Raw genomic sequence first — 18,930 nt, forward strand, 5'->3', positions numbered from 1 at the left:
CCAAATAAACTAAGTATAATAGCGTCCTTGAGTAGAGGGTTCTTACCTATATCAATCAGTTAGTTGAACCGATAGTGAGATGATATAGGGAACACTACTCTTAATCATTCCTAGTCGAGTATTAACATTCAGGGACAATGTTAATGCGACGAGACTAGCATATAGGTCAACTCGATGACTTGATCTCACAAGTCATGGATATAGAGATATTAAGTTGACACCTGGGTATGCATTGGAGAATGTAAACTGAATGACCCGCCATGAGAAAGTATCATGGATCGTTATATGAGTGTTATATACTTTCTCATGTGGCTATTAGTATGACTACTAGTCCTTGGACCTGAAGTCACCATGGATCCCTACATAAGGAGTTACGTACTTTGGCTTTGTCAAACGTCACCCGTAACTGGGTGGACTATAAAGGCGATTACTGGGTATGTAACGAATTATGCAGAGGGATGTGAGTGATGTAGATGGGATCTATCCCTCCTATATGACGGGGGTGACATCGATATTCTTGATAGAGTGAGACCGCGAAGTGCATGGCCATACCCAAATGAGTCAATATGAGATATTGAGCTCATTTGATCGAGTGAGTCTACTTGGAGTTCAAGATTTAGATTGATTAGAGGATGACACGGTCTATGCCTCACATTGATCAATTTAGATGTCTAGGATAGAAGGACACTTGTCATATATTGTGAGCAGTCACAATTAGTAGTCACAAGGTGATGTTGGATCTCAACATTTTTGTAAGTTGGGTAGTAATGATGTGTTGCTAGATACCGCTCATTACTTATGCTTATAAATGGGTTTAGGAGCATTGCCAACGTTACAAGAACCTATAGGGTCACACACAAAGGGCAATTAAATGGAGATTAGGTTCATTTGATGAACCTAAATGATTAGGTTCATATGATGAACCAAATTGGATTAAGAGAAATCCAAATTGAGCTAATTGAGTTGGAATCAATTTGGTTCATGTGTTAAGTGAGCCTAATTTGGACTTAGACTCATTTAATTAATTTAATTCAATGAATAGAGATTCATTAAATTAAAATTGACTTGAACCAATGGTTAGATTAGATCAACCAAGGGAGAGAAGTGGTCAAGTTTGACTTGACTCAAGTAGGAAGATGAAGAGTCAAGTTTTGACTTGACTTTGACTTGACCAATGCCACATCATCAAGGCTTCTTCATTTGGTCAAGTTTGACTTGACCAAATGCCACCTCATGGAGGAGATCAAGAGACTTGACTCTTGATATTCCATGGGGGTTACAAGCCTAAAAGTGGCCGGACACTTTTAGTGTTGAATGAGATTGATTTTTTCATTCAAGGCATTCATTCCATCTTCTTCCTCTTGCTCTCAATTTTCTTCTTCCTCTCCTCTCTTGGTCGAACACTTCATAGGTGCTAGCACACCTTTTGTTTGGCCTCTCCATCTCTTGCTTGTGTGGATACACATAGAGAAGTGTCTACTTTGACACTTTCGAGATCCGGCGAACCAAGGACTAGCGGGATTGCGAAGGGCTTCGCATCAAGGGTAAAATTCCTTCTCCTAGTGTAGATCTAGGCTTTAGTAAACTCGTGAATGAAATTTTGTTTTATAAACTTCGCTCAGATCCGGTGGCATGGGAGATTCGGGGTTTCCGCAATGCGAAAAAGCGATTTTTGCGGCCCGAAAATCTCAACACATATATCCAGTATCTAATATCTGGTATCCGCTAAATATCATAGATAACAATGAGAGACTGCATAGACATCAAATCGATTATCCCAAAGATCGAGTGGATAAGTATCAATCTCAGAAAAAATATGATTGGAGTCAAGGTAAATACAACAACTATCCGAATATAGCTCATGTACTAAGGTTAAAGTACTACAAAATCAAGGTAAGAAGTACCCACCTTTACTATAGATCATGTTAAACGATCCCACGTCGAGACACTCATCTCGAATTAAAGTACTACATCAACAAATGTACGATTTCAGCTAATTCAAAGTACACCAATTAGCTAAATCATAAATCTAATCCTAATTTGATTAGGTAATGATATTTAATTCCACCTAACGATCCAAATCTAATTAGATGATAAGTTCATCTTTAATCCACCAACCAATTCCTTAATTCTTACCAATCAATCACTAATCAAATTTTATCATAAATCCTTCTAAATCCACTAATCACTAATTATATTCATAATCAGACGCAATTTCCCTGAGGATTTCGTACTTGATTCAGATTAAGCTAAACATGAATCAATTCAACAACTCGCCTAATTCCAGTGTGCTTTATTGTTGACTTACGACCGAAACAATTACTGCTGGAAAACTAGCCATAGCTCAATGAAACCATTGCCCCTTCAAATTAAGCACCACAATCCACAATCAATACATCAACAACTAAGAATTAAACCCAAATCTTACTCCACGACCTTTAAACTAAACATCTTACCCTTAATCAATCCCTAATTTCTGGCTGGATCAATCACAGATGCACTTTGCTGGCCAGAACAGTGCCATTTGGAGGATTTTTCCCATTAACCAATCCATTACAACTCAATCAAACGATCCTATGAACGAACATGACATCATCTAAATCAACCAACCACCCAGTAACCAAGCTACAGCAGATTATGAACTTAAACCTCCATCATCAATAGATTACTCAATCTAATACAAAAATGAAATCCAATATGTATTAACCCAATATCAAACACATCTTACCTTAGTTCGTCGACCTACTATCGCTTGATAAATCAGAAGCAACTAGTGGCCGGTGTGACCGCAACAATGGCAGCAGTTCACAAGCGGCAGCACACAGTTCTTCTAGCAATGGCTCACAACGATATGCAGCGGCACACAGGCTAGGTGTAGTGGTTGGTGGCTGGATTTGGCATCAATAGTCGTGGTTGCCAGATCTGGTGAAGAAGAAGAGATGGCAGACCTCTTAGATGTAAGATCCGTGACTCCCCCCAACTCCACGAACAAGGGAAAAGGAGTGCACTAATCCTTTGTCGATTCTCCTTCTCCCTACGACGGCGACACACAATAGCTAACAGCTTTGTCGGCGCTCGAGTGGAAGGTGCAGCAGTAGCAAATCTAAGGCACAAAGATGGTGAATCGAGAGTCGGCGTCGGTGGATCAGGAGTCGGCATCTGTGATGGGAGCTAGGGCACGACTCAAAAATACTCTAGAAAAAGGGCGGCAACAGTCAAGTGACGTCGGCGCAATTGAGCGACGGTGTCAGGTGGTGGTTGGCGTGGTAGAGATGGAGACGGCAGAGTGAAAGGGAAATCGGCCAACGAGGAGAGGCTAAGGCACAAGTGAGGTGAAGACTGGAGACTCCCTCAATAACTCATGCTAATCGATCGAGTGTCGGTCGATGCCATGCGATTCGGGATCGAGAGATGGATAACGATGGATGAAGATGAGGAGAAGAGGAGGAGTGAAGAGTGGAATTCGGGAGGAAGGAAAGAGGAGATTGTGTTTTATGTACTTAGGGGTTAATTAATTAAACCCTAAGTTAATTTATTAATTAACTTCCACTTAATTGGTATACCAAACAGTCTTTCACAAAGCTTAATAGATCTATCCCCTTAAAACATATCATCCAAGCTCAGAATAAATCATAGAAAATTTCTAAAAATTTCTAAAAAGTCTAATAAGTTTATTTCTCCAATAACACTTATTATTTAATTTGGCGTATCTTATATTACCACTTTTGGAGCATAAGGAACACTTAGTTCAACTTGACTAGGCTTAGGGATTGAAACTTAAAACTTTTATACTACTATTACACTGAGCATGGAAAAGTATTTTTTAGGTCATACTCGAACAACTTTTGTATATTGCTCACCAATGAAATCATTTGATAGGATTAGACTAATTTGCTAGAGAGTATGATGTACTATTTAACCATAGGAGTTTAGATTGTAGCTTTTTCTTAAGGACAAGCAAAGATTTAACTATAGGAGTGTGATGTGCATTGATTATATATATTTTTAAGCATTACTAGGCGAACATTTACTTGCATTTAATGAGTATAATCTATGTTTATTTTACCCTATTTCATTATAATATCTTACTTCCATTGTATTTGTTTAGAGATCTTCTCTTTCCTTGTTTTTATTGACAGAACGTAAATTGGAGTGAGAATGGAAAAAGAATGCATGGAGCAGCTTCGTATGGAAATCAACATAGGAAGGCCATGCCCTAAGGCACAGTCATGCCCTTCCCACAGCAGTGTACATGGCCCGGTAGAGCCTATAGGCACGACCATGATCCCCTTACAGAGATAGCCATGGCAGGGCTGTGCGTATCAGGCATGGTCGTACCCTTGTTCTAGAGAGTGACACGGCAGGGTCATGTCGCTCACTCACAGAAAGGGACACGGCTGGTCGTGCCTCACAGGCACGGTCATGTTGTCCCCATTCACTGTCTACACATCTCGACCGTACCATATGACATAGTCATACGGGCTAAGGGTAAGGGGTCATGCCCCCTACCCTGCCTATAAAAGCAGATTTTCTCCCCTTTTCACTTATCCTTGGTTTGGGGCTCCACCCCTTCCTTTGGGAAGGGTTTTACCTTCTAGTGGAAACCCTAGAGCTTGCATCTTTGCCGATCTGAACCATCTGTCTACTTCTGGAGCAAGGGAACACCTCTAAATATTCTAAGCTTCAAGGATAAGACACTCTCTTTGTTGGGTGTTACTCGGAATTTCATTCTGTTTCCCCTGTACAAAACTTTGTACGAGCACAGAACTTTTCCTAACAACCCATGTGCTTTTCAGGAGTTAAACTTGAATTGCAAACAAAACTTAACATTATTAATTCAAGTTCAACCCATGTGTTCATTAGAAGTTAAACTTGGATTGTAAATGAAACTTAACATTATTAATCCAAGTTTAACTCATGTGTTCTTCAGAAATTAAATCAATTTATAGAAGTTGATTAAATATCTATTTCAAGGATTGGCTTCCGGTCGTTGGCGAGGCACTCGACCTTCTTGGTTATGGGATCATCCACCACTTCCTAGACAAAGCCTTTCAAAGAAATTGAATATTTAAACTCCTTACAGAATCTTAGGTTTAACTATAGAGAACTCAATCAAGCACAAAATCATTTGCCTCTTGTGTTGGTATTTCAAGATCCATATAAAGAAAAACTAAACTAGTACACCGTGGAAACAATTAACTCGTTATACCTTTCTTTGTAGCTTAAAGACCTCTTGATCTTCTGCTGTATTCCTCTCCTCCTCTTGGACGTCGTATAGGCGATGATCTACCAAGATGAAGACACCTGACCTTCTCCTTCTTTTCCAAGCTCTCGACCACCAAAGAATACAAAGTGAAGAGGCTTCCTCCTCCTTCTTCTTCTCCTCCAAGCAACCGGCCACCAAGGTAGAGTCTTCTCCATAAGGGTACCGGCCCTAATGAAGAAGAAAGGATGGATGCCGCTGTCCTTTAGGGAAAGAAGACAATAGAAAAAGATAGAAGAAGGGCCGTCCACACAAAAGAATAAAAGAGGAGCCTTAGGTTGTGTTAGTTTTTGGGCACCACCCTCCTCTTCTTTTATAATCTTTGCTAGTGGCTAATAAGGAAAGTTTTTAATAAAATTTCCTTTTATTTGCTATTGCAGATGGTTATAAAAAAGGAAATATTTTAACAAAAATTAAAATATCTCTTTTAAACCATTGTAAATAGCTATAAAAGGAAAGATTATACCAAAATTTTGTTTTAAACAAAATCTTCCTTTTATTCCTATAATGGTTGGTTAAAAAAAGGAAAGATTTTAACAAAATTAAAATCTCTTTTTTAACCATTGTAGATAACTATAAAAAAGGAAAGATTTTAACAAAATTAAAATATCTCTTTTAATCCATTGTAGAAAGCTATAGAAGGAAATATTTTAACAAAATTTTATTTTCAACAAAACTTCCTTTTCTCTTCTTGTATGGCCGACCCCATGCTTGGGCACCAAGAATGTCTTGGCCGACCCACATCTTGGGCACCAAGAGGGCTTGGCCGGCCTCTTGCTGGGGCACCCAGCAAGGATGTGGTCGGCCCCTCATTTGGGTAAGAAGCAAAATCAAAATGGGTGAACGCGAGGCTTTATAGAGGCTACAGCAGGGACCGAGAGGAGGAATTAGTTTTGGCCTCCTGATGAGCTTGAGCTTCCTGTGTTCGCTCCGAACACCCAATTCAAGTTCATCAATAATAACTCATACCACTAAAGAGTTATTATTGAACTACAGCATCAATCTCATATTACATTATGGGCTCCTTCTTATCATGAGTGTGTTAATCTCCCTGTGTTTAGGATATCGAATGTTCATTAATTAAATGAGTTACTAACAACTCAATTAATTAATATCTAGCTCCAACAGTAGTACCACTCAACTTCATTGTCATATCAGACTAAGTCCACCTACAGAGTTTGTTGGTGCGGGAAGCATCTGACGATCGAACTCGTGTTTTGATAATGGCAAATGAATTCAAAGTTAAGGTGTTTTGTATTCTAATAAGTCTACTTGAGGATTTTAGGAAAGTCCTAGCTGTGGTTAGGCAAAGGGATAAACCCTAGGGGGTGGTAACCCTAGGTCATAGGGGGCGGTAATCCTATGGGAAAGTCTTGGCAGGTCGATGGCTTCAGGCAAAAGTCCTAAGGGGTGGTAACCCTAGGTGGAAAGTCCTGGTGTCGCGAACCAGGTGAAAGACTGGACTGGTCGGGAAGCGGATGTCCAGCAGAAAGTCCGGAAGCGTCGAGTGTTGAGCAAAGTCCAACGATCCGGAGGATCGACTGGCAGCAGTAAATCTCCGAGTGGAGTAGGTGAGGACGCGTTCCCCGTAGAGGGAACAGTAGGCGTCGGGTCGACCTAGGGTTTCCGGTAGGAAATCCGAAGTCAGACCCGGACAGTCCAGAGACTGTCTTAAACATTCTTTATTATCCATACTGTTATTTTGTGCTAACTTTGTGTTGCAGGATGTTGTTTGGGACTAACATATCTTGCAGGTACAAAATAACGAAGATTTGCCTCGGATGAACAGTGTCCGAGGCGCCTCCATGGGACTTGGAGGCGCCTCGGGTTCAAAATCCTGAGCTGGCGCGAAGAGCATGCTTAAGGCGCCTTGGATGGGTTGAAGGCGCCTTAGACAGCTTGAAGGCGCCTTGAAAGGGTTTAAGGCGCCTTCAGGTCGCGGCAGTCAAAGGATTATCCCAGCGAGCAGATCGGGATAAAATTCTCGTTTAAGGCGCCTTGGAGCTTGTTTAAGGCGCCTTGAACACTGTTTATAAAGGGGGTTCGACCAGCAGCTCAATACATCAACATTCAAGTCTTCCTTCTGCATTTAGCTGCTAACGAACTCGTCCCGAAGTGCTGCAACTCGACACCGACAACCCGAAGCTTCAATTTAGTATTTTCCATTGTCGGTATAAGATTATTTACTGCATTACTTGTAAATCATCTTTGTATACTTTCGAACTTATAGTTGTTGCCCACCGGAAGCGATCAAGGATCGCGGGCCTTCAAGTAGGTGTCGCCTTAAGCTCCGAACGAAGTAAAATTAACCTGTGTCTTTGTGTTGTTTATTTTTATTCCGCTGCGTCTTTACTCGAGTGTTTTACGAATCGAACGAAATAGCCGCGAGCGCTATTCACCCCTCTAGCGGCGTCTCGATCCAACAGAGTTTACATGACAATCCTTATGAGCTCCTTAATAGGACATCATCAACCTAGATAACTTGGACATAGTTTCCTTCTATAATCAACAACATATTATATAAATAATATTATTTACCAACTTATCAAGTCTATTGATTTAACGAATAAATCTCACCCATTGATAAATTAAAGAAATAAATACTAAGTATATATGCTTGTTATTATATCGGGATTAAGAGTATACACATCCATAATAACAGAGGTTATGTTCTTTTATGCTGTCAATATAAAAGGAACAATCTCAAATGATCATGCTCAATACACACATAGTGTACTAGTATAATTTTATAGTTAAGATAAACTAGTACCAAATTACACTACAATCATTCCAATAGTTTGTCCCAATCCATCTTGGTTGTGAGCTACTATTTATAATTTATAAGGAATTGATAACATGATCTTCTGTGTGACATCACACACCATGTTATCTACAATATAAATTAAATTGACAACTACATTTTACTAAATGCAGACATTTGACCAATGTGATTCTCATTTCAAACACTACAACAAAAACCTTCATAGACATCGATTTTCCACCGCTATCTATTACATTTTCGACCGATGTCTATGAAGGCGATGTAAAAGGTCTGCCATTTTAGACATCGGGTTAAAACCGGTGTAGTATCACTTAACGACATTGGTTTTCGAATTGGTTATTAACCGATGTAGTATCACTTAACGACACTGTTTCATCAACAGTGTAAAACTGATGTAAATGTTAATAACACCAGTTTTGGCAGCGGTATACGACCGATGTAATATTAGATAATGACACCGATTTTGTAGCGGTGGAAAACCGACGTAATATCAGTATTTTTAACGGCACAAATTCGATTTCCGAAACAGTGAAAAACCGACAGTATCCAAGAAAATACACAAATATTCATAAATTACACAAATATTCTTCATTCAACAGTATCCATAAAATACGCAAATATTCACAAATTACATAAATATTCTTCTTACAACAATATACATAAAATACACAAACATTCTTTTTACATCAAAAGCTAATAGATATTGTACACATCAAGGTAGAACATCGTGAGTCAAAAATCAAGCTGAGGCTACATTAAATTATGAGAATCGAAATCTGTTCAACTTGCTATACTGCTTCATTCTTCTTGTGCCTTTCATTTCCCTAATCTCACCACTTTTCACCTTCAAATGCCTATTTTTCTGAGTTAAAACATCCACTGTTATAATCTGTCAAACAAAAATATCATTTGGTCTACTTAACTACAGCAAAGCACAAATACAGACGAATTATACATGCTGCAGAAGTCCTAGAATATCACCATCTGAACGAAATTGACATGGGACAATATACACACTTTACATTCCATGCAAATGCATGCATTATCCAAAGTTTTCAAAAATCAAATACCTTTCCTACTCAAATGTAATCTAGCATGCATTCAACCCACTCAAACCGCATTTTATCAATTTCAACTCTGGAGTACTTGAGATTTGTAAACTGTAAAAACACATAAATAATATATTAGTAAACCAAGACCAAAAATCATAGTTAAAAAAGTAGTAACAGCACTAGGTAACAAGATAACTAATTTAAATGCTTAAAAAGAGACACATTCATCATTTATCTCAACCACATCATATAGTGATAGATCTATCATTCCTGGGAACTTAATATATTCCAAACCAGAAATTATTACAACAAAGTTTTCTTGTAGTTGCAATTTAATTAATCAGTACTTGATGGAGGTTCAATCTTTTCATATTCAGAATATCATTCATGTTGGTTAATCGTAGGAAAACGTACCGGTTCCACTGTACAAAAATTTTTGTACAAGTGTCGAACCTTTCCTTAAATAACCTATTGTGTTCTTTAGAAATTAAATTAGGAATCGCAGACGGAACTTAACATCATTGATTCCAAATTTAACTTATCTGTTCTTAATGGTTTAGATTTGAATCGCAAGTGGAACTTAACACTATTGATTCAAACCTACCTAGATTATTAATTCCATAAATATTAATTTCCAAAAACGGCTTCCAGGACTGCATGGCGAGGCACATGGCCTTCTTGGATATGGGAGCAACCACCACCGCCTAGGCAAAGCCTTTTAAGGAAAGCTAATATTTATTTCCTTAAATAACTCTAGGTCAACCAAAAAGAACAATCGAAACACAAGTTCGAAAAAGAAGAAAACACAAACTCGAAAAACTATTTCGAAAAACTAGATCTAATTGCCTCTTGTATTTAGAATTCTTACAAAGAGAAAAACTAGCATGATGCGGAAAACAATTGCTAATTATACCTTCTCTTTGTATGCTAATGACCTCGAGATCTTCTGCCGTATTCCTCGCCTCGCCTTGGACGTTGTGTGGGCGACGAACCTCCAAGATGAACACCACCCAAAAGAGTCCTTCTCCTCCTTGCAATATTCGGCCACCACCACCTCTAATAGAAAAGAGAGCAAAGGGAGAAGAGAAGGGAGAGGGTCGGCCACCAAGAGATCACCCAAGCAATGGAATAAGAGTTGTATCCCATGAAGCCCCCCTTACCCCTTCTTTTATATTACTTGCCCAAGGCAAATAAGGAAAGATTTTAATAATTTTCCTTTTCCCATTTTATTTTCCTTTTTCCTTCCTCTTGATTGAATTAATCATCAATCAATGGTTGAGATCAATCCTATTTGTTTTAGGATTGGGATTGAATCCTATTGGCGGCCCTTGCTTGGGCACCAAGCAAGGTGGGCACATTAAAAGGCAAGGAAAAAAATATTTTTATATAAAATTTTACAAGATAAACTCTTATAAAATTTTACAAGCTCTCTTTCCTAAAGTAGGAGTTAAAAAGGAAAGTTTCTAAAATTAAAACTATGTTTTAAAATTTAAAAACTCTCTTATAAAATTTCCTTTTAACATGATGATAGAAAATTTTAATTTTAAAACTTATCTCCTTTTTTTCTTAAACCATGAGGATGGTTAAAAAGGAAAGTTTTAAAACTTTTAAAACTCTATTAAAACATGTGGCCAAATTCAAATTAGAAAGTTTTAAAAATTAAAATCTCTTTTAAAACTTATAGTTTTCTACAAAGAGAAGATTTTAAAAATTCAAAATAACCTCCCTTTTTGAATTATTGTGGCGGCCCCTACAAGCTTGGTCACCAAGCATAGGGCCGCCTCGAAGAGCATTGGTCACCGGTCCGCTCCTCTGGACACCAAGAAGGTCTTTCATTTGGATGTACTTGAGGCTATAATGAGGCTACGGCAGGGTTCTAGAGGGGAAATTGGTTTTGGCCTTGCGATGAGCTTGGGGATCCGGTGTTCGCGTTGAACACACATCTTAAGTTCATCGATAACAACTCATTCCACTAAAGAGTTATTACCGCACTACCGCACCAATCCCAAATTACATTATGGGCTCCTTCATATCATGAGTGTGTTAGTCTCCCTGTGTTTAAGATTATGAATGCCCACTAATTAAGTAAATTACTGACAACTCACTTAATTAATATCTAGCTCCAAGAGTAGTACCACTCAACTTTATTGTCATGTCGGACTAAGTCCACCTGCAGGGTTTAACATGGCAATCCTTATGAGCTCCTCTTGGGGACATTCTCAACCTAGATAACTAGGACACAGATTCCTTTTATAATCAACAACACACACTATAAGTAATATCATTTCCCAACTTATCGGGCATATTGATTTATCGAGCTAAACCTCACCCTTTGATAAATCAAAGAAATAAATATTAAATATATGTGCTTGTTATTATATTAGGATTAAGAGCACACACTTCCATAATAACTAAGGTTTAGTTCTTTTACTAAGTCAGTACAAAAAGAACTTACCTAAATGATCCTACTCAATACACTTAAAGTGTATCAATGTAATTTATTAGTTAAGATAAACTAATACTTAATTACACCACGACTATACCGATAGTTTGTTCCTTTCTATCTTAGTCGCGAGCAACTGTTTATAATTTATAAAGAACCGACAACATGATCTTCTAAGTGTGACACCACACTTCATGTTGTCTACTATATAAATTAATTGAACAATTACATTTAATAAATAAATGCAGATATTGACCAATATGATTCTTTTATTTTAGCAAATAAATGTTTACAAAAGCTAGGCTTTTAGTATACACTCTAACAATTCAAACGTCCTGGTGTAGCAATAATGATATCAGCTCCACGATCCAACTCTCTTAACTGGGGTCCTTTCTGAGCACCTCCATACAAGCACTAGATAAACATAATAAAAGAAAAGAAAAAAATGCATCACATAAGAAAATATAATTAAATACTTCTTGTTATCTTGAATTTCATTGACCTGCACTCAAGCATAACCATCTCATTCCACTGTGAAACAATGACATTTTCTAAAGCATAATGGCTGCACATAGTTAGTCCCAAGACATCTCTCCATGGTCTCATGGCATACAATGCTAACTAGTCAACATGAATTTCAAACTTTATCCTCTTCGAGCTAGGCTTATGAAATCATTTCTAAGAACAAACTCGACAAATTCAAGACTGTTCTTTCAACAAGACATAAGCTTTGTAGAACTAGAGGAAATCAAATGAAAGATCAGATCATAAACCCCAAGCGCAACAACTAGAGCAACGAATATCTAAAAGGGATCTATCTACTTGTTCATCTCACATAAGAGAAGTTCAAAGACTACATAGAAACACATCAAGCACCACGGGAAAAGCACAGCAGCAACAAGATATGATATAATGAGGGAAAAGCTATGAGAAGTTCATAATCAATCAAATCAAATATGAGTTTGTATTATTACCATTACTGGAAGTGAATCCTTGTGGTCAACTCCAAAATTTTCAATTATATCTTTAATATATTGCATGATATAAAAACCACATTGCTCCGCATTCGGTTGTTGAGGAGCCTATGTTAGAAAAGAAATATTGGAATAACTCCTTCAAGGATAATGAAGTAGGTGCTAATCAAAAGGACATACCTTGACAACTACCCATGTTGGTTGTTTTTTCCCTTTCCTTCCCGCCTCCACATTATACATTTTCAAGGCCCTTCATGCATATAACCTGTGGGAATTGTATTGCCACATCAAAATACATACATGTTTCAACAAAGGTAAGAAAAGAAGCCAAAAAACTTACATGTTGACAACGTATTTCCAATCTTGATCACGAATGCGGTGACTAAGAGGATCCAACAAAAAAAATAATCTCCTTCTCAACATTGATGATAGTCAAAATCCAGTGAAAACTACACAAAGAAATATAATTAGTGTATATATGCATCATGCTTAAACTCTTTCTGTTGCCTATCATAAACATCCTTATCAATTTGCACCTTCTCTCTAGCAACCTTGAAGAAGGATGATGGAGTGACATTTGCTCCTATGCCTCTCACACGTCCACCATGTTCGTTAGAATTCAAGGCATTCGTGAGAATATCTTCAAATGGTTTGGTAAAGGACAACTTACCATCCTTCTTTTGGACAATATAATCATCCTGTCATGCATCCAAATACAATAACTTTAAATATATACATATATCATATATGTACAAAATAATCAATTTATGTATACTTTTGCTTACAATCTTATTCACTGTTTGCTATGAGTTTTGAACAACTCGTGCATTATCACGTTCTTTCGTGTAATAATTGACCCCATTGATCATATAACTAGAGTGCCTATAGGGGAAGAGGGAGATGAGGCTGAGAGAGATGGTCAGTGGTTTAGGTTTAGGTTTAGGCTGAGAGAGATGGTCGGAGGAAGGGGTGTGATATAGGTTTAGGTTTGGAGGGAACTTTATGAAGTGTTGCAAATTTTGGCTGGTGGGAAAATTAAAATATTTTATTTTGGTTCATTAACACCGGGTTTTATAATCACTGATAAAAGGTGTATATTAATGAGGAGGTAAGCCAGACACTAAAAACCGATAAGTCTATGAGCTAAAAATCAAGACTATAGACACCGGTTTATGAAAAAATCGTACAGAAAATACTCCAAGACTGCCATGCTAAACCATATGTTCCAATTGATGTTCTCTAGGATTTTTTCCTCAAACCTAAACCTATATCACCCCTTCCTCCCAGACTATCTCTCTCGCCTAAACCTAAACCTAAACCACCGACCATCTCTCTCACCTCATCTCCTCTTCCCTATAGGCACTCTAGTTATATGATTAATGGGGTCCAATTATTACACGAAAGAACATGATAATGCAGAGTTGTTCAAAGCAAGCGATGAATAAGATTGTAAGCAAAGTATAAATTGATTATTTTGTACATATATGATATATGTATATATTTAAAGTTATTGTATTTGGATGGCGGCAAGGATGATTATATTGTCCAAAAGAAGGATGGTAAGTTGTCCTTTACCAAACCATTTGAAGATATTCTCACGAAGGCCTTGAATTCTAACGAACATGGTGGACGTGTGAGAGGCATAGGAGCAAATGTCACTCCATCATCCTTCTTCAAGGTTGCTAGAGAGAAGGTGCAAATTGATAAGGATGTTTATGATAGGCAACAGAAAGAGTTTAAGCATGATGCATATATACACTAATTATATTTCTTTGTGTAGTTTTCACCGATTTTGACTATCATCAATGTTGAGAAGGAGATTATTTTTTTGTTGGATCCTCTTAGTCACCGCATTCGTGATCAAGATTGGAAATATGTTGTCAACATGTAAGTTTTTTGGCTTCTTTTCTTACCTTTGTTGAAACATGTATGTATTTTGATGTGGCAATACAATTCCCACGGGTTATATGCATGAAGGGCCTTGAAAATGTATAATGTGGAGGCAGGAAGGAAAGGGAAAACAACCAACATGGGTAGTTGTCAAGGTATGTCCTTTGATTAGCACCTACTTCATTATCCTTGAAGGAGTTATTCCAATATTTCTTTTCTAACATAGGCTCCTCAACAACCGAATGCGGAGCAATGTGGTTTTATATCATGCAATATATTAAAGATATAATTGAAAATTTTGGAGTTGACCACAAGGATTCACTTCGATAATGGTAATAATACAAACTCATATTTGATTTGATTGATTATGAACTTCTCAGCTTTTCCTCATTATATCATATCTTGCTGCTTGCTTTTCACATGGTGCTTGATGTGTTTCTATGTAGTCTTTGAACTTCTCTTATGTGAGATGAACAAGTAGATAGATCCCTTTTAGATATTCGTTGCTCTAGTTGTTGCGCTTGGGGTTTATGATCTGATCTTTCATTTGATTTCCTCTAGTTCTACAAAGCTTATGTCTTGTTGAAAGAACAGTCTTGAATTTGTCGAGTTTGTTCTTAGAAATGATTTCATAAGCCTAGCTCGAAGAGGATAAAGTTTGAAATTCATGTTGACTAGTTAGCATTGTATGCCATGAGACCATGGAGAGATGTCTTGGGACTAACTATGTGCAGCCATTATGCTTTAGAAAATGTCATTGTTTCACAGTGGAATGAGATGGTTATGCTAAGTACCCGTCAAGCGAAATTCAAGATAACAAGCAATATTTAATTATATTTTCTTATGTGATGCATTTTTTTCTTTTCTTTTATTATGTTTATCTAGTGCTTGTATGGAGGTGCTCAGAAAGGACCCCAGTTAAGAGAGTTGGATCGTGGAGCTGATATCATTATTGCTACACCAGGACGTTTGAATGATATTCTGAATATGAAAAGATTGAACCTCCATCAAGTACTGATTAATTAAATTGCAACTATAAGAAAACTTTGTTGCAATAATTTCTGGTTTGGAATATATTAAGTTCCCAGGAATGATAGATCTATCACTATATGATGTGGTTGAGATAAATGATGAATGTGTCTCTTTTTAAGCATTTAAATTAGTTATCTAGTTACCTAGTGCTCTTACTACTTTTTTAACTATGACTTTTGGTCTTGGTTTACTAATATATTATTTATGTTTTACAGTTTACAAATCTCAAGTACTCGAGTTGAAAGTGATAAATTGCGGTTGAATGCATGCTAGATTACATTTGAGTAGGAAAGGTATTTGATTTTTAAACTTTGGATGATGCATGCATTTGCATGGAATGTAGAGTATATTGTCCCATGTCTTTTCGATGGTGATATTCTAGGACTCTCGCGGCATGTATAATTCTTCTATTTTGTTCTTTCTTTGTAGTTAAGTAGACCAAATGATACTTTTGTTTGATGATTATAACGATGGATGTTTTAACTCAGAAAATAGGCATTTGAAGGTGAAAAGTGGTGAGATTAGAAATGAAAGGCACAAGAAGAATGGAGCTGATAGCAAGTTGAATTGATTCTCATAATTTAATGTAGCCTCGGCTTGATTTTTGACTCACGATGTTCTACCTTGATGTACAATATCTATTAGCTTTTGATGTAAAAGAATGTTTGTGTATTTTATGGATATTGTTGAATGAAGAATATATATGGATACTGTTGAATGAAGAATATTTGTGTAATTTATGAATATTTGTGTATTTTCTTGAATGCTTGTTTTTCCTTGTTTCAAAACTGATCTTGCGTTAAAAATAATCGATATTACGTTTGCTTTTCCACCGCTACAAAATCGGTGTCATTATCTAATATTACATGCGTCGATACCGCCAAAACCGTGTTAACATTATGAGGGTTTTGACGTTGATGAAATAAAGGTCAGTGATACTACATCGGTTAATAACCTCGAAACCGATGTCGTTAAGTGATACTACACCGGTTTTAACCCGATGTCTAAAATGGCAGACCTTTTACATCGCCTTCATAGACATCGGTCGAAAATATAATAGATAGCGGTGGAAAATTGATGTCTATGAAGGTTTTTGTTGTAGTGTTTGAAATGAGAATCACATTGGTCAAATGTCTGCATTTAGTAAAATGTAGTTGTCAATTTAATTTATATTGTAGATAACATGGTGTGTGATGTCACACAGAAGATCATGTTATCAATTCCTTATAAATTATAAATAGTAGCTCACAACCAAGATGGATTGGGACAAACTATTGGAATGATTGTAGTGTAATTTGGTACTAGTTTATCTTAACTATAAAATTATACTAGTACACTATGTGTGTATTGAGCGTGATCATTTGAGATTGTTCCTTTTATATTGTGACATAAAAGAACATAACTCTGTTATATTATGGATGTGTGTATTCTTAATCGATATAATAACAAGATATATACTTAGTATTTATTTCTTTAATTTATCAATGGGTGAGATTTATTAGTAAATCAATAGACTTGATAAGTTGGTAAATAATATTATTTATATAATATGTTGTTGATTATAGAAGGAAACTATGTCCAAGTTATCTAGGTTGATGATGTCCCTTAAGGAGTTCATAAGGATTGTCATGTAAACTACTGTTGGACTTTTTCTGACACTGAGGTAAAGGCATGAATAAAAACAAACAACACAAAGACACGAGTTAATTTCCTATGATATAAGTTTGAAAGTATCTGAGCGATAAATAATCAAACAAGGAAAATACTAAATTGAAGCTCATGTTGTCGAGTGTAGTTAGTTTGAAGACGATTCGTTGCGTGATAAATACGAAGGAAGACTTGAATGTTGATGTCTTGGAAGCCTGGTGAACCCCCTTTATAACCGATGTTCAAGCGTTAAACAAGCTCCAAGGCGTAAATGAGAATTTTACGCCGTGGGATATGCTTCGACACCGAGGCGCCTTAAACCCTTTCAAGACGTTTTTCACAAGCTGCGTCTAAGCCTTGCTCCCATCGGCCAACTGCTCATCGGATTAACCGAGCATTTCAACCCAGGGCGCCTCTTGTTCATCCGAGGGCAAATCTTCGTTATTTTGTACCGCAGATATGTTAGTCCCAAACAACATCCCGCAACACAAAGTTAGCACAACAAATAGTATGGATAATAAAGAATGTTTAAGATAGTCTTGATTTGTAGGGTGCGACTTGGTTACTAAAACCCTAGGTCGACTCGACGCCTTATTGTTCCTCTACGGCAACGGCCTCACCTACTCCACTCGGGAGATTTCTTGCCCGATCGATCCTCCGGATCGTTGGACTTTGCTCGGCCTCGACACACTACTTTCTGCTGGACAGCTTCGGACCAGTTCACCGGTCTTTCCACGACTTTCCTAGGGTTACCACCCTTAGGACTTGCACTGAAGCCATCGACACAAGACTTTCCGATTACCCTACCTAGGGTTACCACCCCTAGGGTTTATCCCTTTGCCTAACCACAGCTAGGACTTTCCTAAAATCCTCAAGTAGACTTATTAGAATACAAAACACCTTAACTTTGAATTCATTTGCCATTATCAAAACACGAGTTCGATCGTCAGATGCTTCCCGCACCAACAAACTCTGTAGGTGGACTTAGTCTGATATGACAATGAAGTTGAGTGGTACTACTGTTGGAGCTAGATATTAATTAATTGAGTTGTTAGTAACTCATTTAATTAATGAACATTCGATATCCTAAACACAGGGAGATTAACACACTCATGATAAGAAGGAGCCCATAATGTAATATGAGATTGATGCTGTAGTTCAATAATAACTCTTTAGTGGTATGAGTTATTATTGATGAACTTGAATTGGGTGTTCGGAGCGAACACAGGAAGCTCAAGCTCATCAGGAGGCCAAAACTAATTCCTCCTCTCAGTCCCTGCTGTAGCCTCTATAAAGCCTCGCGTTCACCCATTTTGATTTTGCTTCTTACCCAAATGAGGAGCCGACCACTTCCTTGCTGGGTGCCCCAGCAAGGGGCCGGCCAAGCCCTCTTGGTGCCCAAGATGTGGGTCGGCCAAGACATTCTTGGTGCCCAAGCATGGGGTCGGCCATACAAGAAGAGAAAAGGAAGTTTTGTTGAAAATAAAATTTTGTTAAAATATTTCCTTCTATAGCTTTCTACAATGGATTAAAAGAGATATTTTAATTTTGTTAAAATCTTTCCTTTTTTATAGTTATCTACAATGGTTAAAAAAGAGATTTTAATTTTGTTAAAATCTTTCCTTTTTTTAACCAACCATTATAGGAATAAAAGGAAGATTTTGTTTAAAACAAAACTTTGGTATAATCTTTCCTTTTATAGCTATTTACAATGGTTTAAAGAGATATTTTAATTTTGTTAAAATCTTTCCTTTTTTATAACCATCTGCAATAGCAAATAAAAGGAAATTTTATTAAAAACTTTCCTTATTAGCCACTAGCAAAGATTATAAAAGAAGAGGAGGGTG

The sequence above is a fragment of the Zingiber officinale genome, chromosome 8A, assembly GCF_018446385.1.
Source record: "Zingiber officinale cultivar Zhangliang chromosome 8A, Zo_v1.1, whole genome shotgun sequence".
Lineage (NCBI taxonomy): Eukaryota > Viridiplantae > Streptophyta > Magnoliopsida > Zingiberales > Zingiberaceae > Zingiber > Zingiber officinale.